This window comes from Phacochoerus africanus, chromosome 5 (genome assembly GCF_016906955.1).
Source record: "Phacochoerus africanus isolate WHEZ1 chromosome 5, ROS_Pafr_v1, whole genome shotgun sequence".
NCBI classification, from domain to species: Eukaryota; Metazoa; Chordata; class Mammalia; order Artiodactyla; family Suidae; genus Phacochoerus; species Phacochoerus africanus.
The window spans coordinates 12569706-12593721 of NC_062548.1; the positions used below are offsets into that span (position 1 = coordinate 12569706).

The following is a 24016-nucleotide window of genomic DNA, read 5'->3' on the forward strand; positions in this document are numbered from 1 at the left end:
ATGAAAAGGGCTTTTTTTGCTTGTTTGGGGGTTTTGGCTTTTGTTTTTTGGGCTGTGCCTGAGACATAGGGAAGCTCCTGGGTCAGGGATCCAACCTGTGCCACAGCAGCAACCCAAGCCACAGAAATGACAATGCCAGGTCCTTCACCCACTGTGCCACAAGGGAACTCCCAATGAAGTTTTTATAAAAAAGCGAAAAAGGAAGCACTCTCCTGCAGCAGAAGCTGTAGCTTCCCGGAGCCCTGCACCAGGTCTGGCCTGCCTGCTAACTGTCACCGGGGTCACAGCTCTGGGAGATACTCTGGGCTCTTGGAGATGCTTAGGTAATGACCCTTTTCTGCATGTCACTCCACTGAGTTCGGGGCTTGATTTCGAGCCAGGAACCATGAGTGTTGACACCAACAGATCTATGACACTTTAGTGTATGTTCTTCTTTGTTCTTGTATTTTTTTCTAACAGCTTTCTTGAGACATAATTCACATATCATACAACCCACCCATTAATGTGCTGTGGTTTGTCAGAGCGTCAAAGAGTTGTAGAATCATCCTCACAATTTTATTTTATTATTTTATTTTATTTTTTATTTTTTGTCTTTGGAAGGCCACACCCATGGCATATGGAAGTTCCCAGGCTAGGGGTGGAATTGGAGCTGGTAGCCGCTGGCCTACACTGCAGCTCAGTGCCAGATCCGAGCTGCGTCTGTGACCTGCATCGCAGCTCATGGCAACGCCGGATCCTTAACCCACTGAGCGAGGCCAGGGATCGAACCTGTGTCCTCATGGATGCTAGTCATATTCATTCCTGCTGAGCCACAGTGGAACGCCACCATCAATTTTAGGATGTTCTCATTACCCCGGAAAGAAACCCTGTGGCCTTGGCTGTCAGCCCCTTGATTCCTCCACCACTCCCGGGAACACCTGTGTTTACGTGGTAACGGGGTGCTTTTACCTTTTACATAAAAACGGATTAGGAGTTCCCGTCGTGGCGCAGTGGTTGACGAATCCGACTGGGAGCCATGAGGTTGCGGGTTCGATCCCTGGCCTCGCTCAGTGGGTTAAGGATCCGGCGTTGCCCTGAGCTGTGGTGTGGGTTGCAGACGCGGCTCGGATCCCGCATTGCTGTGGCTCTGGCGTAGGCCGGTGGCTACAGCTCCGATTTGACCCCCAGCCTGGGAACCTCCATATGCCACGGGAGCGGCCCAAGAAATAGCAAAAAAAAAGACCAAAAAAAAAAAGCACGGATCATGTTTCCCTCGTGTATCAGATGCCAGAATTTTATAGGCGAATGTCTCCCAGCTCTGACAACTACACGAGCCTTCGCTTCTGACTTTATTTTTTAATGGCTGCACTTGCAGCACATGGAAGTTCTTGGGCCAGGGGTCAAATTGGAGCTACAGCCGCAGCAACCCCAGGTCCAAGCAGCGTCTGCGACCTACACCACAGCCCGAGGCAACACCAGATCCTTAACCCACTGAGCGAGGCCAGGGATCGAACCCACATCTTCATGGATTCTAGTTGGGTTAACCACTGAGCCACAAAGGGAACTCCGGTTCCTTCACCTCCTGAGCCTCAGTGGGAATTCCCACTTTCAGGCTTTATCTTCTTTTCCTGCCCTTATTTTCCCTAATGTCCTAGCCTGTTTTGTTTTGGTTTTTTGGCAACACCTGAGGCCTGCCGAAGTTCCCAGGCCAGCGATGGAACCCAGTGACAATGCCAGATCCTTAACCGATAGGCCACCAGGGAACTCCCTCCCAACTTGTCATTGTTTGATTTTATCTTTGCAAATATAACTTGAAAAACCCACAGGTTTTATTTAGATTTAGTGACTCTGAAATGTGTAGATTCACTGAGAGGAGATTTCTCCTCCCAACCATGAATTATCTTCACCTCTGTAAGCAGGGTCTATCTTTCCATTTAGCTAAGTGTTTGTTAAATTTACATCCCTGAGTTAATGGTGCAATGTTATCTATATAGGTCTTGAGCAACTTTTACCAAATGGATCCCGAAACACCTTCTGCTTTGTTTTGAACTATTCAGTAAATGAGGCTAGGACAGTTAGTTGTCCATATGGAAAAAGAATAAAATTAGATCCCCACCTCCCACGTCGAAAAAAATCAACTGCAGATGAATTAAAGAACTATGTGTGAAAAGTAAAACTGTGAAACTTTTAAAAGAAAATGTAGGAGGGGGGAGTGTATTTGACTGGAGAAACCCAAAGCAATAATGGCTTAAGTAAGTGCTCTCTCTCAGTGAAAACCACTTCCATCAGCTATATAATCCCTCTAAGGGTAGGCAACAAAACTAAATAAAACCAGAAAAACCAGAGTTCCCATCGTGGCTCAGTGGTTAACGAACCCGACTAGGAACCATGAGGTTGCGAATTCAATCCCTGACCTCACTCAGTGGGTTAAGGATCCGGCATTGCCCTGAGCTGTGGTTGCAGATGGGGCTTGGATCCTGAGTTGCGGTGGCTCTGGTGTAGGCCAGCAGATGCACTGTGATACCAAGAATCAGGCTTCCAACTTTTGCCCTGCCACATTCAGCGTTTTGCTGCCCTATCGACATCCCCTCGATGGTCTCTTGTGGGTTAAGGATCTGGTGTTGCTGCAGTTGTGGCAAAGGTTGCAACTGCAGCTCGGGTTCAATCCCTGGCCTGGGAACTTTCACAGGTGTGACCAAAAAATAGTCCAAGATGACCGCTGGAGCTCCAGCCATCACATCTGCATTCTAGATGGCAGCATGGAGAAGGTAAGGAGGGGAAATGTCCCAGAAGCCTCACAAAACACTTTCATTCACATGCCATCAGCCAGGTGTCAGTCTAATGGCCACACCCAGCTGGCAAGAAGACTAGGAAATGTATTGTTTTCACTGAATGGCAATAAGTCTGGCTAAATGGAGTTCCCATCGTGGCGCAGTGGTTACGAATCCTACTAGGAACCATGAGGTTGCAGGTTCAATCCCTGGCCTTGCCCAGTGGGTTAAGGATCCGGCGTTGCCGTGAGCTGTGGTGTGGGTCACAGACGTGGCTCGGATCTGGCGTTACTGTGGCTGTGGCGTAGGCCGGTGGTTACAGCTCCGATTCGACCCCTAGCATGGGAACCTCCATATGCCACGGGTGCGGCCCTAGAAAAGGCAGAAAGACAAAAAAAAAAAAAAAAAAAGTCTGGCTAAAAACCGGAATTCTGATACTAAAGCAGACGGGTAGACTGGATGTTGGAGACCATGAGCAGAATCAGACATAGAAAGTTTTTCTGGAGTTCCCGTCGTGGCGCAGTGGTTAACGAATCCGACTAGGAACCATGAGGTTGTGGGTTCGGTCCCTGCCCTTGCTCAGTGGGTTGATGATCTGGCGTTGCCGTGAGCTGTGGTGTAGGTTGCAGACGTGGCTCGGATCCCTCGTTGCTGTGGCTCTGGCGTAGGCCGGTGGCTACAGCTCCGATTCGACCCCTAGCCTGGGAACCTCCATATGCCGCAGAAGCGGCCCAAAGAAATAGCAAAAAAAAAAAAAAAAGAAAGTTTTTCTGAAACAAGAAGCAAAAAAGCACAAATGTTAAAGAAAAATATTGACAACAGAGACTAAATTAAAAATTTTAATCTCTAATAAATAAAATACTTAAATTATTTTAATGAGTAAATACTGACAACAAATGAATGCTAACTCTTAGTTTGGGGAAAGATTTGCAGAGCTCATACCTAAATGTTTTAAAATTTTACACAAAGGATTGGGATCTATCATATATAAAGAATCCCTGCAAATCAATAAGAAAAAGGTTAAAACCCAGTGCATGAAACTTACCCACAGGCACCCAGAAGAGACCAGAAAGGATGTGTTGTGTCTGAGCAGAGGGTTCCAGACAAACCAGGTATGTCAAGGCTAAACACTGAAGTACACAGCAGGGGGGTGAAGCATTGACCTTAAAGATCAAGCCACTGCCTTGGGGACAGTGTCACTTAATAAAACACAGGTGACCCACCTGATGTGAGTGTTATACATGTGTGGTTGAAAATGGCTCTCAATCCTCTGGACGAGATACAATCCAGGAAGCTGAAGAAATGAAAGGGTGAAGATGCAACATCTTTCCACAGACCCTAACTTCTGAGGTGTCTCAGTCTTTGTAGCTCCAGGCACCCCCTCTTCCCCAGCACTTCTGCAGCTCCGTCCTTCTGGGCTTCTTAAATAGGAGTCCATCCTGGAGAAATAGGAAATTTGGGCTCTCTTGGTTCAGGGTCCCCAAGGATTTGGATGCAAGGGATTGGGAGGTGACCCAGGATGACTGCGAGGGGGGATGGAACAGGAAAGAAAAGCCAGTGAAGTGTGTGTGAGTGAGCAGGTGACTCTGGGGGTAACTGGGCTTGGGACCCCCTGAGATCGGGGGCTGGCTGGCTTCATGCTGCAGGATGGTCCCATGGAGCGGGAGCATTGGGGGTGTTCAGTTTCCAGCTCCTGCCCCTCCATGGGGAGGGTCCCCCTTCCACCTGGAGCCAGACGTCGCCCTCAGGCAGAGTCACGGGTAGCTGTTTGCAGACGATGCCTGGTGGGTCAAGGGTGTATGGGAAGGACACCAACAGCAAAAGGGTCACAAATAGCATCGTGTGGCCCCAGCATTATGACTGTGATGCTTCCCCTGGGCTGCAGGGCCCTTCCCAGTAAGTCCGAGACTTCCGTTTCCTGTCTTCTCCCCACATTCGGGTCCAGCCGGATGGCTGCGATTTCTGTGCTGTCTCCTGCTTCCTGGGTGTCCTCAGGCTTTTTCCTCCTTCTGATCAGTCCTTGCTCTTCTCCCGTCTTTTAGGGCAGCTCAGAAGCTAGCGTGGCTCTCCCTCTCTCTCTCTTCTCTTGCTTTGTCTCTCTCTCATCCCCACAGCCTGTCACATACACTCCTCAGAGCATCCATCTAATTGCCCCGTATTTATCCAGGATGTCCTGTCTCCCCAGCTAGCCTTGGGCTCTGAAAGGAGGGGGAAGGTCAGATCTGCTTCCTTGGGGGGGTCCCAGGGTCTGTCCCTGGGCCCCACACCAAGCAGATGCTTCATAAAATATTCCTGGATTCTCATGTTGCAGATGAAGAGACATGGACCCAAGAAGCAAAGGGACTTAAATCCCAGATGCCTAATTGAGCACCAACAGTAAAATCAGCCTCGTACACAGAAATCCTGGGGTAGGACTTAGCGGCGAAGAAGAGGAGACAGCATGGTCCCTTCCCTCCAGGAGCATCCAGTTCTGTCATAAAGGGACCTGTGTCAGCACCAGGGGACTGGCCCTCATTCCCGTGTCCAGTGCACACGACGTGTCCTGCCATGTGTGGGAAATACAAGCATTTGGATCTTGTTTTTTTTTTTTTTTGGCTGCCCTGTGGCATATGGAGTTCCCAGGGATCAGATCCAAGCTGCACCTGCAGTGACGTTGGATCCTTTAATCCCCTGTGCCAGGCCAGGAGTTTGAACCTGTGTCCCAGCGTTGCAGGGACACCCCTGCTGCTGTTGTGCCACAGCAGGAACTCCTTTTTTTTTTGAAATATAAGCTTTTGGAGATAGGCAGCACTGTGTGTGCTCAGGTCCGTGCAAAGCCACACATGGGACTCCGAGGCAGGGAGCATCGGAACCGAGGGGACCCCCCCCTCCTTGCCTTCAGGGAAGCCATGGTCCATCGGGAAGAGCAGAGCATCCTGGGAGAAGAGGACCACCTGGAGGATTGGTGTCGGTGGGCAGCAGGACAGTCAGGGATGAAGGAGCTCAGAGAAGTGAGATCAGGGAAAACTTCTTGGAGGAGGTGAGTTGGGGCTGAGATCCGGAGAACAAACAGGAAATATCTCCTGGCTGCCCCAGCCCTCGGGGACCATGGCCGTGTCTTGCCTCACTTTCCCATGAGGCCCTGGGCTCCCCCAGTGCCCTGGGGCCCTGTAGAGCTCGGGAGACCCTGTGGGCTGAGATGCAAGGCCTGGGTCTGACTCTGTCGCTGAAGCCCTGAGTGATGTTGGGGCTTGCTTTCTCTGGGGCTCAGGTTCCTCATCTGTTCAATGGGTTCATCACTCCCATGGGCCTCAGGGGTCTGCCAAGAGGAGAGGGGCCAATGTGTGGCTTCCGAGCCGAGAGAGGGCTCAGTTCCTCGGGGGTCACACAGCCAGCCCCTCCTCTCTCAAAGGGGAAACTGAGGCCTGGAGAGGCAGAGGGTTCTCCCATGCACTCTGTCGGGCTCAACAAGTGCCAGTCTGGGGCTGAGCTTCCAGTGACCACATGCTCCTCGCCAGCAAAGTGGGGTTCCTCCCAGAGCGAGGGGTCCCCACTTGGGGTGTGTGTGTGAGATCTTCTCTTTTGGCACCTTAGACATGTTAATGGAGGGACATTATGCAAAGAGGCCCAGATTGGAGATGCTCATTTGAATCTCAACAAGATTCTGTATTAAAAATAGCAGGAGGAGGAGGGAGCTCCCGGGCTGGAGGGAGGCAGCAGGCCCTGTGGCCTGGGATGGTTCAGATTCCTGAGCTCGGACCCGGCCCTGACAGCCCAGGATCCCCCTGCAGCCGGGCTCCCCCGAGTCCCTCTGGCCCCCTGACCACCCGAGCAGTGATTCCGAATGTCCCACCTGACCACAGCGCTCGTCTGCATGTAACCTGCTGAGGCTTCCACTGCCCTGAGGATAAAGCCAGGCCTCGGTCCCGTGCTCAAGGCCCCTCTGGTCCCCCGGTTCAACTCCCACCAGGTCCTCAGGGCTCCCCAGTGCTCCAGCCCTGGGAGCATCCTTTCTGACCACCAGCCTTGCCCTCCCTCGGAGCCTTTGCAAGGCCACTCCTGCCTCCTGGGATGTGGGCGGCTCCTCTTTTCCACGGGATGCTGCGTCATCCTTCAAATGGCGTCAGCGCAAAGGCACCTTCCCGGTGCCTCCAGGCCAGGCTGGCTGTCTCTGTCTCCGCTCTTCCAGAGACTTCTCCTGGGGCACCTGCTCTTGGAATTGATGTGTCTGTGGGTCTAGGCACCCTGCACTGCATGCTCCCCAAGGTCGGGGGCCATGTTGGCGGGGGGCGGGGGGGGGCGGGCCTGGCCCCGTGCAGAGCCAGCCCTTCTGCACAGAGCATATTGGGGTGCATGTTGGGAATAACCCCAGGGCTGCCTCCCCCTGCCTCGCCATGCACCCCTCCCTCCAGAGCTGGCCCAACAGGCCCGGGTGACTCTGGGTCCCCCACCCCGGCCTGTCCTCAAGGACGGCTGGGGGAGGGGAGGGGAAGGGAGCCATGAGGGAGGCTGGTTATTAATTAAAAAGCAAGTCATGTGCAGGTCCTGCCTCATTCCAATAAAAACCGTCAAGGGTATTAATTACCAGATCTGCTGATAGACGCGGGTGAGGTTTGCTCGGGCCGGGTAGGGGTCCTGGTGGTCAGAATGCCAATGAGCGCCTGGCCTACGTGGCTCCGCTCTGGGCCGAGGAGGGGCTGGGAGTGGAGGGGCACCCTGGGTGGTGAAAATACCACCACCGCCACTTAGCTCCCGCTGAGCAGCTCCCGAGTGCCAGGCGGGGCCCACGTGACCCCGATGCTGTGCCTTCTGTCCTCTCGCTCCCTACCGCCTCACGAGATTAGTCCTATTTTTATCTCCATTTTTCAGTTGGGGCCATTCGGGCCCAGAGAGGTTTTGTAACCTAACAAGGTCACACAGCTAGCAGGGCGCTGCACCGGGACACCAGCCTGGGCTGTCAACCACGGGAACGTGAGGACCCAGATATGCTGGCTGGCATCATGGAAGCCGCCCGTCATGGCACAGGTGGGGAAACCAAGGCAGGAGAGGGGAGAGGGTGTCACTTGCCAAAATCCTCCTCCACGTTGGTGTCATAGAAACCATGTCCCCAGGTGCTCAGCCTGGCGGTCTCTGTCCTCAGCAGCCATGTGTCGGAGGTCCCCACCAAGATGTAATAGGGTGGAGGGGCCCCAGATGGGCCAAGGTTTGGGGTCAAGGCCACCTGCCCCTTCTGGTCCCCCTCCCCCCTCTGCCTCCTCCCTGAATCCTCAGTAGCCTAGCCGGGCTGAACCAACCCAGTACTTCTCTGTGTCGGCCCCAGAAGGCGGTCTCAGCCCAGCGCTAGTCCCAGCGGAATTAAAATAGGCCTGACCTAAATACAAGCACAATGCCAGGGCTGAAGATCCGGCTATGTCAGCGGAAACTCCCAACTGGTAGGAAACCAACGCACTTGGGACGAACACCCCTACACCCCAGGAAAGGGGCCAGGCTGGGTGACGGTAAACGGGGACTGTTCCCTAAAATGTGCCCCCGAGAATGACAAAGAGGTGGACAGGGGAGAAGGACACCTCTCCCCTGCCGGCCTGGCAGATGGCAAGTTCGTGAAGCCCATCGGGCAGTCAGTCCCCTCTCACCCCAGGGGAAAACCTGAGACGCAGAGCGGGGGGTGCCCTACCTGAAGTTGCATAGCTTATGGGCCGCGGAGGTGGAGGGGCAGGCCTCTGGTTTCTGGGAAGGAGGATGAGCTGGGGTGAGGAGGCCAGTCAACAGGTCCGTGTTTGGGCCCGTGACCCGGGAGGGCCAGGTTAGGGGCGATGCTGTTGACTGGCCTTGGGGTGGGGTCCCCAGGCAATTCCCTAGGGTTCCATAGACTCCTCCTGGTCACCAAAAAGAACCAGCTCTGGGGAGTTTGTGGCGCAGTGGAAACGCGTCCAACTAGGATCTATGAGGCTGTGGGTTCCATCCCTGGCCTCGCTCAGTGGGGTGGGGATCCGGCGTTGCCGTGAGCTGTGGTGTAGGCTGCAGGTGCAGCTTGGTTCTGGTGTTGCTGTGGCTGCAGCATAGGCTGGCAGCTGTAGCTCCCAGGTGGGCGAGAATGACGTGTGCGAACATGCAAATGAGCTAACCAGGCGCCCCTTGGCTACAATGAAAAGGTCTCTGTGCTCAGGTAAATGCTCTGCTACTGCCATCTCGAAATCCTTAACAATTCTTTTTTTTTTTTTTTGTCTTTTTGCTATTTCTTGGGCCGCTCCCGTGGCATATGGAGGTTCCCAGGCTAGGGGTCGAATCGGAGCTGTAGCCACCTGCCTACGCCAGAGCCACAGCAACGTGGGATCTGAGCCGCGTCTGCAACTGACACCACAGCTCACGGCAACGCTGGATCGTTAACCCACTGAGCAAGGGCAGGGACGGAACCCTCAACCTCAAGGTTCCTAGTCGGATTCGTTAACCACTCCCGTTTTTTTTTGTTTTTTTTTTTTTTTGTTTAACAATTCTATCTTTGGGAGTTCCCGTGGTGGCTCAGAGAGTTAAGAACCCAACCAGTATCTCTGAAGGTGTGAGTTTGATCCCTGGCCTTGCTCAGTGGGTTTAAGGATTCAGCATTGCCACAAACTGTGCAGGTCACACATGCAGCTCGGATCGGGCTTGGCTGTGGCTGTGGTGTGTAGGCTGGCAGCTACAGCTCTGATTTGACCCCTAGCCTGGGAACTTCCATATGCCATGGGTGTGGCCCTAAAAAACGACAACATAATTTTATCTTTGAATGTGTGTTTTGTAAATAAAATCCAACAGGACAGGGAGCACGAATGGGAACAGAGGGGGTGCCCAGAATACGTATCTGTGCTCGAGGCCACTGTATTTGCACACGGTGGTGGCGATGCCCCTGGGGCATGGAATTCCAATGGACCCACCGAGAGCAGGAGACACGAAGCAAGTACAAGATGAGTTTGTCGTATCAGGGAGCCACTGACAGTCTTGAGCTTACTTTCCGTTCTAACCAGAACTTGCTTCAAAAGCAGAAAGAAGGCAATGACTTTCTAAGAATCACGGAGGACCAAGGAACCCTATCCTACTCGTTACTTCCCTGCATCAGTCGACTGCTTGTGCTGAAAATGATGACACGGAAAAGCGAAGATAGGACAATGCACAGCTTCTTTTCCTTTTGATCCTTCCTTACCCATCATAAGCCAAAGGTAGAGGGAGTTGGTTGAATGCCTATGTATCAAAAAGTGACATTAGGGAGTTCCCGGGTGGCCCGGTGGGTTACGGATAGGCGTTGTCACTGCTGTGGCTCAGGTGGCTGCTGTGGCGCAGGTTCGATCTCCCGCCTGGGAACTTCCAAATGCATCCATGCGACCAAAAAAAAAAAAATGTGAACTTAAAACAGCTGTGTTTGTTGTGTGCCCTGTTGCCATTGTTAGAGGAAGAATGAATAGCCAGGCACGTACAAGGCATGATATAAACTGCGTCAATTTGGGGATTCCACACATGTGTTACATGCTGTTCGAGCAGCATTTAAAATGGACATTGAACAACCGAAAGATGAAGGGTAAGGAATGCAATGGCACCATGCTGAACATTTCACATTTTAAATGTTTAAAATGTGGAATGACATTACATGGCAATTGAAAAAAAACCCCACCGTGGTAAGTGGGGAAAGAGACTGTGGCAGATAGAAAGTGTTTATGTGTTAGTGCCCTTAGGGTACATTCTTCCTGCTTCTTGAGCCACGCCCCCCTGTCCCCCCTGCCCCCCCACTCCACCCCGTCTTCACCCTGCGGTTTGCCCCCAGCCCTGGCCCCTGATCGGTCAGGAAGGGAAACGTGTTTTATATGCTTTCCTTTTTCTCCTTTACCCAGGCCTCTGCAGACCGAGTTGAGCAGGGGCAGAGCGCTGTGCTCCACGGGCCGCTGACCGACTCGAGAGCAGGAAGTCCTTCCCGGACACTGCACCCTGACAGTGGGGTCTGGGGGGGCGGAGAGAATGCTGGCCGGGCACTGTGGTCCTGGTGCGGCAGAAACGAATCAGACTAGCATCCATGAGGTTGCAGGTTCAATCTCTGGCCTTTGTCAGTGGGTTAAGGATCCGGCGTTGCCATGAGCTGTAGTGTAGGTCACAGATGCGGCTTGGATCCCACGTTGCTGTGGCTGTGGTGTAGGCCAGCAGCTGCAGCTCTGATTTAACCCCTAGCCTGGGAACTTCCATAGGCTGAGGGTGCAGCCCTTAAAAAAAATAAATAAATAAAAAGGGTGGCTGGCTGGTGATCAAAGGGGCTTTGAGGACACTGGGTGGCTGCCCACCACCAAGCCTTGGTGTTCTCTGAGTGCTTTGCTGGTCCTGGCATGCATGTCCCCATGAGTGGCAGCTCCAGGGAGCCTGGCACTGGTCCTGGAGGACCCATTGCAAGACAAGGTGGAAGATGGCACCCAGGGACAGGGGGCCCTGCATAGGGCCACCCAACCATCATTCCACACACACCCACACCCCTAGAGAGTTCCCCTTGTGGCTCATTGGCTTAAGAACCCAACTAGTATCCAGGGTTCGATCCCTGTGTGGCATGCTCCTTCCAGGGGGCTGGTGGAGAAGGGCAGAGGCAGCTCGGGGGAGAGGAGAGGCCACAGGGTCATCTTCCAGGCGACAGGCCCAGGAGCGCTCTGTCTCTTTTATTTATTTTCAGGCACCAGTTCAGTGAGTATCCAGCCTGACCCTGGCGAGGTGCCAAGGTGGTTCCTCTGGGCCCGACCACCTTCCTAGTCCCCGGAGGATCCCGAGGTTGTGTCAACTGTCCAGGACCCCAAGGACCAATGTCACCGGGGTCACCTGGATTTCAGGGTGGGGCATCCCTGGGTCGGGGCACGAAGACTGGGCAGAGAGGGGCGCCTGGCCTCAGAGGCTCCCTCTGGGCTGAGCCCAGCTGGCCAAGCGCGTGGATCTCAGGCCCTGCTGGTCAGGGGCCCGGCGTGAGGGGACAGAAATAGGCCATCTGTGAGCTTTCCCAAGGCTCTGAGGAGTCTGGGTCCACAGCCTCCATGTGCACTGGTATTCTCTGCTCATTTATTTATTTTCAGAGCAGGAAAGTGGATTTGAAACGCTCCTTCTGAATGTTTATCCCTGGGGGAATGTCGGGCTCATGAATAATGCAATGCACAGGGGCCCAGGGCCCAGCGCAGCTCCGTCCTGTCCCGTCCTGGAAGGCTCCGAGTTGGAGTCGCCACAGACGGGCCCCGGGCGCATCCTGGCTGTGCCCTCACTGATCTGTGAGTTGGGGAAGTCTCTCTGAGCCTCGGAGCACCCAGCTCTAGAGTGGGGGTGCTGGGCCTTGCCACCCACAGGGCAGCCCGTGCACGCTGGTCCATCCTCCCAGCACATGGGCCCCCTCCTGGGGCACCGCTGTGCTCACCATGGCCTCATTGTGACTTTCAGAGCCCAGCGGTCCCTTGTAACCACGCCCTAATAGCATCCCAGACGGACGGGCATTCCAGGCTGCTGGAGGCCACAGGCTTGAGGGAGGGCCTGTTGGTGGCTGCAGTGGGCACATCTCGTCCCTCTCCTTGGGTCATCTGGGTGGCCTCCCTTAAAGGGCTGTGTTTATGGCTGAGGCAGGCTGCCGTTCTTGTTCCCACCCTGCACCTCCAGCCTCACTTCTCCTGGGCAGAAAGAGGTGCCCTCTGGGTGCCAGAAACATCCCCTGTCCCCCAGGGACTATGCTTGGGGCAGTGGCCCTGTCCAGTCCCCTGGCTTTCTGCCCTCAGACCCCCAAGACCACCTCTGAGCTGTGCGACTGAGTTGCTGGTCAAACCCACTTGAGTGTTGGGGATGGACCATGCTTTTTTTTTTTGGCTTTTTAGGGCCACACCTGCAGCGAATGGAGGTTCCCAGCCTAGGGGTTGAATTGGAGCTTCAGCTGCCGGCCTGCGCCACAGCCCCAGCCACTTCAGAGCTAAGCCGCATCTGTGAACTTCACCGCAGCTCACGGCAACGCTGGATCCTTAACCCACCGAGCAAGACCAGGGATTGAACCCACATTTTCGAGGATTCTAGTCAGGTTTGTAAGCCTCTGAGCTACAACAGGACCTCCCAGAAGGGCTGTCCTTTCTGCACCCTGCCCTAGCCTCCCAGGCGGAAATCTCACCACAGCCCCGGAGAGCCCTATATGATGACGGTCTATATGCTGACGGCTGAGCCAAAAGCAGGAATGATTTAAGGCAGGTGCAGGGAGGATGGCCGGCTGTTAAAATGCACGTGCAAATGGCCCAAGTTCTCTGGGGGGGTCGGTTTGGCCGGGAGTGGGAGCAGGACCACACCACCCCCGTGGCCCTCCCCTCCCCCACCCCATCCTCTGGCTCCGGGAGGCAGTGACCTCACGCTACTCCCTATCACAATATTTACCAACAGTGCGGCAATTGAGCCAGGCAGCTCAGCAATTATAATCACGTTATCATTATTGCTGATAATTCCGATCATAAGCATAAATTAGAAACAGGAGCGGGGCACAGCGGGTAGATGCAGGGAGGCAGGGATACCTCTGGAGGGCGTTGGTGGGGGCGTGCGATGGGCCTCCATCCCCTCCCCCACTCCCACCCCACCCCCTGTTCCTGGCCAAAGCCACGTGTCCCCTCCGGAGCCTGGCCCTGGGGTACTGGTGGCTCCAGGTGGCCCTTTCCCACCAGAGTCCCCAGCCGTCCTGGCCATCTCACACCGAGCCCCGCTCTGCCTCAAGAAACTATTACACTGCAATTATTACAAAGACAGTCGCTGCAAATTGATCTTTCAGTTACTCCACAGCTGCAACCATGGAGACGGCCCCGGCTCGATTCCACGCCTCGCTCTCCGTTCTTAAAAGATTCCAGCGGAGGAGAGTCAGGAGGAAGCAGAGAGCAGTGACGGCCGAGACAGAGGCGCAAGGAGAGAGGGTCGCAGAGAGCAGGTGACCCGAGGACCCCCAGAGACGGAGAGAGACAGAGATGCAGCGGCAGAGAGAAACCACAGACCCAAGACAGGTGGGAGAGCCAAAAGCTTAAGGAGAGAGTGGTGGCAGAAAGCATCCCACGAAAGCCAGCTGATGGACAGAGCGACAGGGACAGAGAGACAGCTGGGATCCCAAAGAAGGAGAGACCGAAGCCGGAGGCAGACACATACTTGGCTGGAGGGAGCTCCGTAAAAAGACTGCAACAAACAAATGGGGAGTAACAGAGAAAGAGAGAGAGGACACAGACCGACAAGTCCGCTGACAGCAGATAGGAGGAGGCCCTATTGGAGTTCCCGTTGTGGCTCAGTGGTTAACGAACCTGACCATTGTCCATGAGGACGCTGGTTCGATCCCTGGCCCTGCTCAGTGGGTTAAGGATCCGGTGTTGCCGTGAGCTGTGGTACAGGTTGCAGATTGCAGGTGTGGCTCAGATCCCGAGTTCCTGTGGCTGTGGTACAGCCCTAAAAAGACAAAAAAAAAAAAAAAAAAAAAAGAGGCCCTATTCATTCATTCATTCACTCATTTACTCAGCAGGTGTTTGTGGTGCCGTCCTGCGGTGGTTTGGGTGCTGGAGACCCTGAGCTTCACCGGGACCCCACCCCACATCTGCCCTCACGTGAGTTTAATGGGGGAGTCAGAGGCGGGGTCACAGCATCACTCACCCAGTGTAAAATTCCAGCTGGAGCGAATGCTCAGGTTTTCTCCGCTGCTCTTTCCTAAGGTGCTCTGAGAGCTTTGGTGGGCTGGTGGTGGGGTCAGTGTGGTCAGGAAGCCTGCGATCTGGAGGCTGAGGAGCTAACCTGATGGGGCAGGCAGGGTGCTGGCTTTAGAACTGTGTGTGCAAAGATGCTGTGCGGGGAGTTCCTGTTGTGGCTCAGTGGGTTAAGAACCCGACCAATAGCCATGAGGATGCAGGTTTGATCCCTGGCCTTGATCACTGGGTTAAGGATGCAGCATTGCCGTGAGCTGTGGTGTAGGTCACAGACGTGGCTCTGATCTGGCGTGGCTGTGGCTGTGGTGTAGGCCTGCAGCTGCAGCTCTGATTCGACCCCTAGCCTGGGAACCTCCATATGCCGTGGGTGGGGCCCTAAAAAGAGAAAAAAAAAAATAGTAAGGCCACCGTGCAGAGGCGTGTTTGCACATGCTGATGTCCAAGCAAAGACTTGCTTCCAAGGCCTGGACCAGCACACCCCTCGGAACACGGGGTGTATGGAAGGCTGGTGGGGGAGACAGACAGACCCTGTGTGATGTCTTCTCCTGGGGGGAGGGAGTGCAGCAGAAAATCCGGAAGCGAGAGAATTTTTTTAGTCGAGCCTGCTGCCTGCTGCCTGTGGAAGTTCCCGGGCCAGGGATCAAATTAGTGTCACAGCTGTAACTGGAACCAGAGCAGTGACAATGCCAGATCCTTAACCTACTGAGTCACAGGGAAACTCCAGGAGAGAACTATTTTAGCATAATTGTGCTGAGGCCCTGGACCAGTGGACCCGTGGCATGGAGGGCAGAGTGGGCTGTGTGGGTTTACCATCCCCCTGGGCAGAGGCATGGCCTTGCAGCCCCCAGTCCCCTCAGGCTGAATTGGGTGCAGCCTCTGGCTCCAGTGCCCAGGGCCCCCGGACACTGTCGTGTGCTCAGAGCTGGCCCAGAGCTCCCAGGGGCAGGTGTCCACTGTGTCTACAGGACACCTGCTACAGAGGGGACGCTTTGATGTGGAATCAGGGCTGTCCCATCGCAGGGTTGATCTGGCCGAGCCAGATGTCAGGTCTTGCTGCTGGTCTGGACACTGGCAGTCTGGGACAGAGGAGCCAGCATGGAGGGCCCCGTGGCACAAGGGACCCGGCTGTGGGCTGGGACCACATGGCTGAGTGTGGTCAAACCACAGATGCTGGAGCCCTTGGAGAACATGAAGTCTCAGAGACCCCACTGTAGCTCATCAGCAACGAATTTGACTAGTATCCCTGAGGACGCAGGTTCGATCACTGGCCTCGCTCACTGGATTAAGAATCCGGCATTACTGTGAGCTGTGGTGTAGGTCACAGATGTGGCTTGGATCTGGCGTTGCTGTGGCTGTGGTGGAGGCCGGCAGCTGCGGCTCTGATTCGACCCTGAGCCTGAGAACCTCCATGTGCCTCGGGTGCGGCCCTAAAAAGACAAAAAAAAAAAAAAAGAACATTAAGTTTCGTGTGCCCCAAACTTGATGTGTGTCCAAAAGAGTAGAGGACCGGGCTCTAAACTGCAACATTCCGGACCCCTCCAGAGTCTGAGCCAACGCATCTCCAAGAAGGGTCTGGACCTGCGCTTTTACCAAGCACTCAAGGTGAGGAAAGAGGCCCAGGTTGTCAGGCTCCCCTCCCCTGTCACTGTCCCCATCAGCTGCCAGTGTGATGGAAGAGGCACCCATGTGACCCCCAGTTCTAGCTCATTCTCTTGCCATACTGGGTCCCTGCCAGGGGCTGGTTGGGGCTGAACACACCTTAGGCCTTGGGCTGTATTAGAAACCCACTCTGCAGATGAGAAAACTGAGGCTTGGGGAGAAGAAACGACCCGAGGATGCAGCCGAGTTTCAGTTCTAGATTTCTAGCTGGAGGGGGTGGGGGGGTGCAGGCTTCTCAGCCCCTCCCCCGTCAACCCTCCCGGTACCCACCTCCCAAAGCCTTCCTACCAACTTTGCTTTTTTCCTATAATGTCTGGGGAAATGGCTTTGAAGTGTTTTTTTTTTTTTTTCTTTTCTAGTCCTGAAGTGGTTCTAATAACTAAATTTGCTTAGCAGAGCAGCTGCCTGCTACTTGGTAGAAAATCAAGCCTGCCAGTTGGCCCTGAGGTTGGGGATGGGGTTGCTGGGCCCAGGTGAGATCAGGGGGGCCAGGACCCGGGAAGCATCCTGGCGGGGGATGACATGAGAGGGAAAGGCTCTGTTCCCCTTGTCCCAGCTCCTCCAAGTTGGGGTCAAGGAGGACTCACCGGCTGCCTCAGCCTCACCCTGCATGGGATATTGTAATTGTGAAATTGACTTTGTTTCTCAGTTATCACCTTGAGCCTGTTTCTTCCACAGAGTGGGCATGGCTTAGAGTAAGCAGTTAGTAAATCTTATTATTATTATTTTTTAAATTATTTTGCTTTTTAGGGCTGCCTATGAAGGTTCCCAGGCTAGGGGGCGGATGGGAGCTATAGCTGCCAGCCTATACCACAGCCACAGCAACACAGGATCTGAGCCGCATCTGCGACCTACACCACAGCTCACGGCAACGCCGGATCCTTAACCCACCAAGCGAGGCCAGGGATTGAACCCGCAACCTCATGGTTCCTAGTCAGGTTCATTTCTGCTGCGCCACAACAGGAACTCCTGTTTTTATTAATATTTGCAGTGGTTGCTCTATAGTGTGGGGAGTAGGGGGGTGGAAAGTGGGGGGCAGGGGGTCTACAGGGACTTCTCAGAGGAACCAGCAGATGAAGGGAATTTCAAGGGCAACTCCAGGACCTTCACTTCTGCTCCACCCAGAAAAGCGTATGGACTGAGCTTCTGCATGAGAGTTTATTGGAGAGAAGGGTTTGTGACTTTAAAAGGTTTGAAAAATGACCCCCACAGACTAGCCACTAGTTACATATTCAAATTTGCTTGGCCCAAACTGGGGCATGTTACAAGTGTGAAACAGACACTGATCTCAAAGATTTAGTAGAAGGAAGGGAATGTAAAACATCTCAGTTTTCAAAACCACTTTTACACGCTGAAATGAACACACTTTGGGCGTGTTGGGGGTAAATCAAATATATGACTAAAATTCATTTCACCTATTGCTTTTGCTTCTTTAACGTGGCGACCAGGAAATTTAAAATTTCCTCCATGGCATGCATCTGTGGCTCGTATCCTATTTCTTTTCTCTTTTTTTTAGCTTTTTAGGGCTGCACCTGCAGCATATGGAGGTTCCCAGGCTAGGGGGATCCAACTGGAGCTGCAGCTGCCGGCCCACACCACAGCCACAGCAACGTGGGATCCGAGCCACCTCTGTGACCTACACCACAGCTCATGGTAACGCCATGATCTCTAACCCACTGAGCGAGGTCAGGGATCGAACTCGCATCCTCATGGATCCTAGTCGGGTTCGTTTCCACCAATCCACAGTGGGAACTCCATCATATGCGATTTCTGTTGGCCAGCGCGGCCGTGGGCTACTTACCAGGGCCAGACCTTGGGGCCTGGGTGCCCAGGGCTGCAGATCTGCTTGTGTCCTTCACAGAAGACCCCCCCGCATCCGAGTTGTCTGCCCGGCTTGCCTGGGTCCCTGAAAAACCCAGGACTAGGGCTTTGCTTTTTGGGGTCCAGAAGTCTTTGAAGACACTGAAAGACTCCTCTGCTGATTGCATGGTCCCGTGAGGGAGAGGATTTCTGCCCTGAGCAGTCTGGATGAGCCATGGGGAAAAAATCTGGGAGGATGGGGACCAGGCAGGGGATGAAGGGAGATGCCCAGAGGCCTCAGGGATACCCCCTGTTGTTTGAGGAGGGAGTTGGAAATCTAGGTCACAGAGAGGGGATGCCCCCCCCAGGCTCGCCCATCACCTACCCTTTGTCCCTTAGCAGCTGCCCCCACACCACCCGAGCACCCTGGCTGGAAGGGATAAGGTTTAACATCTAGGCTGACAAGTTCTCGGCTCACCTTGCTTGACCTTGTTTTATGGATCTTGCCTGCCACCTTGGAAGCACATCTCCACACATCGACTCTCTTTTCCCTCTGGTTTCCATAATGGAATAGGAAATAGGTCGCTCTAAAGAGCAGGTGGGAGGTCGGAGTCTGAGGTCCCCCTGTGCCTCTCACTGCCGGCTGCTGTGAGTCAGGCCCTGCCCGCTCGGTACTGTGGGCTGCTTACCTGGAAGCTGAGGGCATCGGGCTCGCTGTCCTCACCCTTGGACCCTGTGGTCACATCCAGGGCAGCCAAGCCCCAGGCTCCCTCTAGGCTTGCTCCATCTTTGGATGGAGATGGCTGGGCCTGTCCTCCCTGCCCCCTGTGCCCCGTGCAGTCTGAGCTTCAAGGAACAAGGAGCTAGAAGTGGCCCTGAGTCGTGGAAAAGGGAATGAGGCACAAGGTCAGGGTCCCAGGCTGGACCCAAACCCCGCTGGAGCGGAGGGCAGTGTCCATGTGGCAGGCGTCTCTGGTGACCAGTCTGCTGGTCAGAGACCCTGAACCAATCACACTGGGCCAGGAAGAAGAGACCTGCTCCTATCTGGGAGTTCCCGGGCTGACGGGGAGACAGGATGCCAGGGGTCCCATCCCTTCCACAAATGACCCATCTGTGAAATGGGGACTGGCGGGCCCACCTGGTTAAGTGAACGAGGGCATGGAAAGGGCTTTGTAATGGGAACAGTCCTGTGGCTTCGGGGGCGTTAAGAGGAAGGCAGAGAGAAGAGCCTTGGTTTCCACATCTGCCTAGCAGGGGGACCCAGCCAGGCCCGGGCAAGGATGCGACAGGGTCGGTGCTTCATGAAGCCAGCAGGAGAAGCTCCTCTAGGTGGGAAGCAGCCACTGGCAAGGACTTCTCCACCTAACTCCCCTCTCAGCTTAAGGAGCTGTTGCTGCCCTTCTCAGGAGAAGGAATTGAACTTGATGGAAATGGGAGGGTCCGTGACCTTGTCCTTAGAAACCTACCCCACCCTTTTTTTTTTTTCCCTTTTTCTTTTTAGGGCTGCACCTGCAGCACATGGAAGTTCCCAGGTTAGGGGTTGAATTGGAGCTGCCTACACCACAGCCACAGCAATGCCAGATCCCAGCTGCATCTGCAACCTACACCATAGCTCACGGCAATCCTGGATCCTTAACCCACTGAGCAGGGCCAGGGATCGAACCCATGTCCTCATGGATACCAGTCAGGTTGTTAACCTGCTGAGCCACAATGGGAACTCCTAGAATCTCCACCTCTTCATGAAGAGCATTTCAAGCAAAGACTGACTTTATCCCTAGATGAAACCAACAAATTTTAAAAATGAGAATTACCCTTTATTGAACACCTACCAAGCACCAGGAAATCTGCTAAATGTTTTCCGTATTATATGTCATTTAATCCATAGAAACCTCTTGAAGAAAGGACTAACTTGGCTCACTCTTATAGATGAGGAAGCTAAGGCCCAGAGAGGCCAGTCGACTTGACCTACCACACACAGCCGGTGAATGTAGAGCCACCTGGCATTCCCCAGTCACATGCGGCTAAGCGGGACCTGGACATGCCAGGCCAGAGCCTTCTGCTGTATCACGCCGCCGCCAGTCTCTGCCTGGGTGAGGTTAGGGCCAGGCTGGCTGTTCCCACTGGGAGGAGCAGCCCAGAGGCGGGACGACGCCATCCATTCCCAGGACTCCACTTGGAATCTGCCTGCAGAGGGCAGTCCTGAGCACACACAGGGCCTCAGCTTCTCTAGGCCCTGGGGTCCAGAGGTTTCTGGCGCTCTGTCCCTGAACTTCAGGTCTGGGAAGCATTCTGCCCAGAAACCAACAGCCTAGCCAGTCTGCCCTTCCAGGGACCAGCTTCCCCCAGCTGGTCACACTGAGGCCGTGCCTAACTCCCAAGTGCGTAGGCACATGTGGATGTAATAGTGTCAGTGGGCCAAACGAGTGGCTGCAGTAGTGCCACTCACATGTTACATGTTCCTAAGCAAGTTGCTTCGCCTCTAATAAAATGAGACCAACCGGACCACCTCAGGCTTTATGGAAAGAATAGTTATTGTAGGAGTTCCCATCGTGGCTCAGCATTAACAGCATAGGTTGCAGGTTTGATCCCTGGCCTCACTCAGTGGGTTAAGGATCCCACGTTGCCATGAGCTGTGGAGCATGTTGCAGACGTGACTTGGATCCCATGTTGCTGTGGCTCTGGCGAAGGCTGGCAACTGCAGCTCCGATTGGACCCCTAGCCTGGGAACCTCCATATACTGTGGGTGTAGCCCTAAAAAGACCAAAAAAAAAAAAAAAGTTATTGTATATGTAACATGCCTGGTGCCTGGTTAGACACTTAACTAGCTAGCAGGGCCCACCGTCACCATTTATCCACTGGGGGCCATGCTATGGTGGACGGAGCAGAAGTGGGAAATGGAGACTCTGGGGGGTGAGCTGCCCTGCCCAAGGTCACATGTGGTAAAAGGAAGAACCAGGATCTGAACTCACAGTCAAGGTCCAGACCCTGCCCCTTTGCCTCAGTCGCTTTGCTTTGCCAGGGCCAGCACAGGACTGGCGGGGAGGTGGGTCCGAGGGGGACCACAAGACAGGTTGTTCTGAGATGTCCCCAAGCCTCCCAGTGACAACAGGCCTGGGGAGCTGTCCCCAGGAGGACAGGGGCAGCATGGACAGAGGGAGTGTCTGGGGCCGCATTCCCTGCTCTGGAGAGTACCCTCTGTGGGCAGCATTCAGTGGGCACAAGGGCCCTTCTGGGCTGGGCTTTGGGCTGGGCACTGTGGACATTGCCTGCCAGGGAAGAGCTCTCAGTCTGGTGGGCTTGCCATGGGGAGACCTGGCCGGCCAAGGTTAGCCTGTACCAAGGGCCCATTGTGTGCCCAGCAGGGCCCCCATAGGCTTTGCTGGAACCTAGCAGATTCTCCATCTGGCTCCCTTCATCTAGGCTAGGAGCTCCCAGGGGTGGAGGCCGGCCTGGTCTGTGTTCCTGTTCACAGTGTCCAGCATAGCAAGGGCCTAGCACAGAGCTCAGGGCACCATGGTGAACCCCAGTGCTCCTTGTGATGAATTAAGACCCACGTTTTGGAGAGGGTGGGAGGTGTGCTTCTGATTCCGTAGGATGGCTGGTATGGGGGGCAAGAGGGTGGCAAAAGCCTGGGTCAGGGGATCAGGAGAGCTGCCCAGACAAGGTGTGACCTGGCGTGTCCAACTGGATCTGCTGCGCCTTGGGCATGTCACAGCCTTCCTTCCCATTCCAGGGGACAAAGGCACCTGGCCAAGTCCCTGGGAAATAACCTGGGCACGGCAGGCAGGGGTGACCAGCCACCGAGCCACTTCAGTTTCCCCAGCGCGCGCCAGGCCTGCGATGGCTCCGGGCCCCGGAGTCTCCGGGGATCCTCCCGGCGCCCGCTGAGTGACCTTGACCCTGCGGCCCGGCTCCTGCGTCCCGGTCTCCTGGGGCCGAGGGGCAGCTTTCTAATCCACCCGGGGCCCGAGCCGGGGAGACGGAGGGGCGGCGCGGGCAGCCAGGGGGCGCCGGGGCCGCCCCTCCCGCGGGCCCCCCTGGCGGCGGGCGCTGGGGCGGCGCGGGCTCGGGGCGGGGGCGCGGCGCTCCCCCCGCGGTGCCCAGGCCGGGGCGCGGGGCGGGCCGGGCGGGCTAATCCCGTATGTAAATGGCAGCCAATGGAGGGTGGTGTTGCGCGGGGCTGGGATTAGGGCCGGGGCGAATGGCTGGCAATCTTACTGGGATTACAGAACAAAGAGCCTCCCTGCGCTCCCGCTCTCGGCTCCGCTCCCCGCGCCGCGCCCCGCCCTCCGCCGCAGCCCGCGCCGGGGGTGGGGGCCGCCGAGCGCCAGCCCCCCGGCCGGCCCGAGAGCCCCCGCCGGGCCCCCTCCCCGCCCCGCGCCCCGCTCTCCTCCCGCCCGCCCCCTCCGCCGCTCCGCGCCTCCCTCTGCCTCTCCTTCCCCCATTCTCCCGGATTAATTAAGGAGGCAGCGGCAGGCGGCTGAGTCCTGGCCGCGGGCCGGGGCCGGGGCGCCGCTGGCAGGAGCGCTTGGGGATCCTCCAAGGTAGGAGAAACTTTTGCGGGGGGCGGACGCCGAGGCCCTGCTCCCCTCTCCTCCCAGCCCCGGGGCCCCCGCCCCTCCCCCTCAAGGTGTTACAGAATCTGGGTCCGGCTTTTGGGTGCATGGGGAGGCACGTGACTGGGATTATAATTCGGGCCCGGGGAGGGGGAGGGCCGGCCGCCCCCACCTGCCGGGAGCGGGTGGGAGCCGCGAGCTGTCACCCCCCCCACACCCCGCCCCGGCCCCTCCGGAGGCGGGGGGCGCCCCGGGGCGGGCAGCGGGCGCCCGCAGGCTGCTGCAGTTGGCGAATGAGGTCAGTTGTGTTGCCCAGGCGGCGGCGGGCGCCAGTGTGGGAGCGGAGGGGGCTGGGAAGGCCGCGGCCCCCGCCCCCCGGCTCCCCCCACCTCCGCCTTTTTTGGGGCCGGGCCGGTGTCCTGGCCGGTGCCCCCCAAGCACGGGCGCCCGAGTCCCGGACAGCCAGTACTGCCCCTGCACAGTGGTGCCTCTTGGGGTCCCCGGGGAGGGGGCTGGTCTGACTGGTGGCAGATGAACCCCTGGTCGGGTGGGAGGGAGGAGACTCAGAGGATGGCAGTGGGGGTCACAGAGGTTTCAGAGGAGCAAGTTGGGGATGCCCTGTCTGTGGGTGGTCTCTGAGTTCCTGCAGATGTGTGGGCAGGCCCCTGTAGCCAGCCAGCAGAGTGCTGGATGCCCCCCTCCTGAATCTCTGCGAATGATGGGCTTGACACCTCTCCTGGGCTCCCCAGCCCTCGGCCAGGGATGATTCCTGGGGCACAGGGGACCTTGCAGCTGGGCGTTGTGCCCTGCTGGCATTGCTGGAGGGGGTTCGAGCCCTGGAAATCTGGCCCTGTGACCCAGGCTCCCAGGACTGGACCTGGGCTGGGAGCCTCCTGTGTCCCCATCACAGCCCAAGTGATCAAGCCCAGCAGGTTGGGGTCTCCCTGCTGGGCATGTGGGGAAAGCGCTGGCCTTGGAAGGAGTGTGGTACGGGTGTCTCGGGGCAGGCCGGGACAGCTTCTAGAGAAGTGGGCATCTGCGGGGGCTTCTCTTACTGCTCACAGCAGAAGGAAGGGCTGGTCAGAAGCTGTTCCAACCTCTGTGGCCATCATCTCTCCTGTGTTTGGTTGTCCCGGGGCTAGGACTGGCTCCTCCGTCCTGGCTGGAGCCTAGGGGCTTAGGAGGTGCCTTGGAGCAGCCCATTTATTTCAGCAGCGTCATTCCCAAAGGGCATCGGCAGGCATCGATGATTTATTTATTCAGAGTGGGAGGTGGCGGCGGCTGGGAGGCCGGTGGCTGCTGGCAGGGAGGGGCTGGGCCCAAGGGCAGCAAGGATGGGGGTGGCCCCGTGGCCATCAGGAGGGCGGAGGTGCACAGGAGAGTGGCAGGTACTTCCTGACCTCTTCTGAACAGGGACCTGCACCGACCTGGCCCCAAGGGGTCAGGATGTCGGAACCCCCAGCCTACTTTTGGGATGCGGGAAGCTGAAGACCACACCCCATTCTGTAGCCTGCTCTGAGGGTGACCTAGAAAGTTGTAGCTCTGACTCAGAGGGTTCCAGAGGACCCCAGCAGAGGAAAGGAGGCAGGGT

The 24016-nt window shown here is 56.0% G+C and overlaps 1 protein-coding gene across 3 annotated transcripts in view; it reads left to right on the top strand.

Moving 5' to 3' along the window:
• Positions 1-22129: 22129 nt before the first annotated feature.
• The window catches only part of GTF2IRD1 (GTF2I repeat domain containing 1), a 116498-nt gene continuing 114611 nt past the window's right edge, over positions 22130-24016 (top strand). For 2 of the 3 annotated variants that reach the window (XM_047779894.1, XM_047779897.1), the window contains exon 1: positions 22274-22413. The gene's annotated coding sequence lies outside the window, so the exon portion shown is untranslated. Of the gene's footprint in view, positions 22414-24016 lie in introns of all 3 variants that reach the window. The other variant, XM_047779898.1, reaches the window with a different exon arrangement.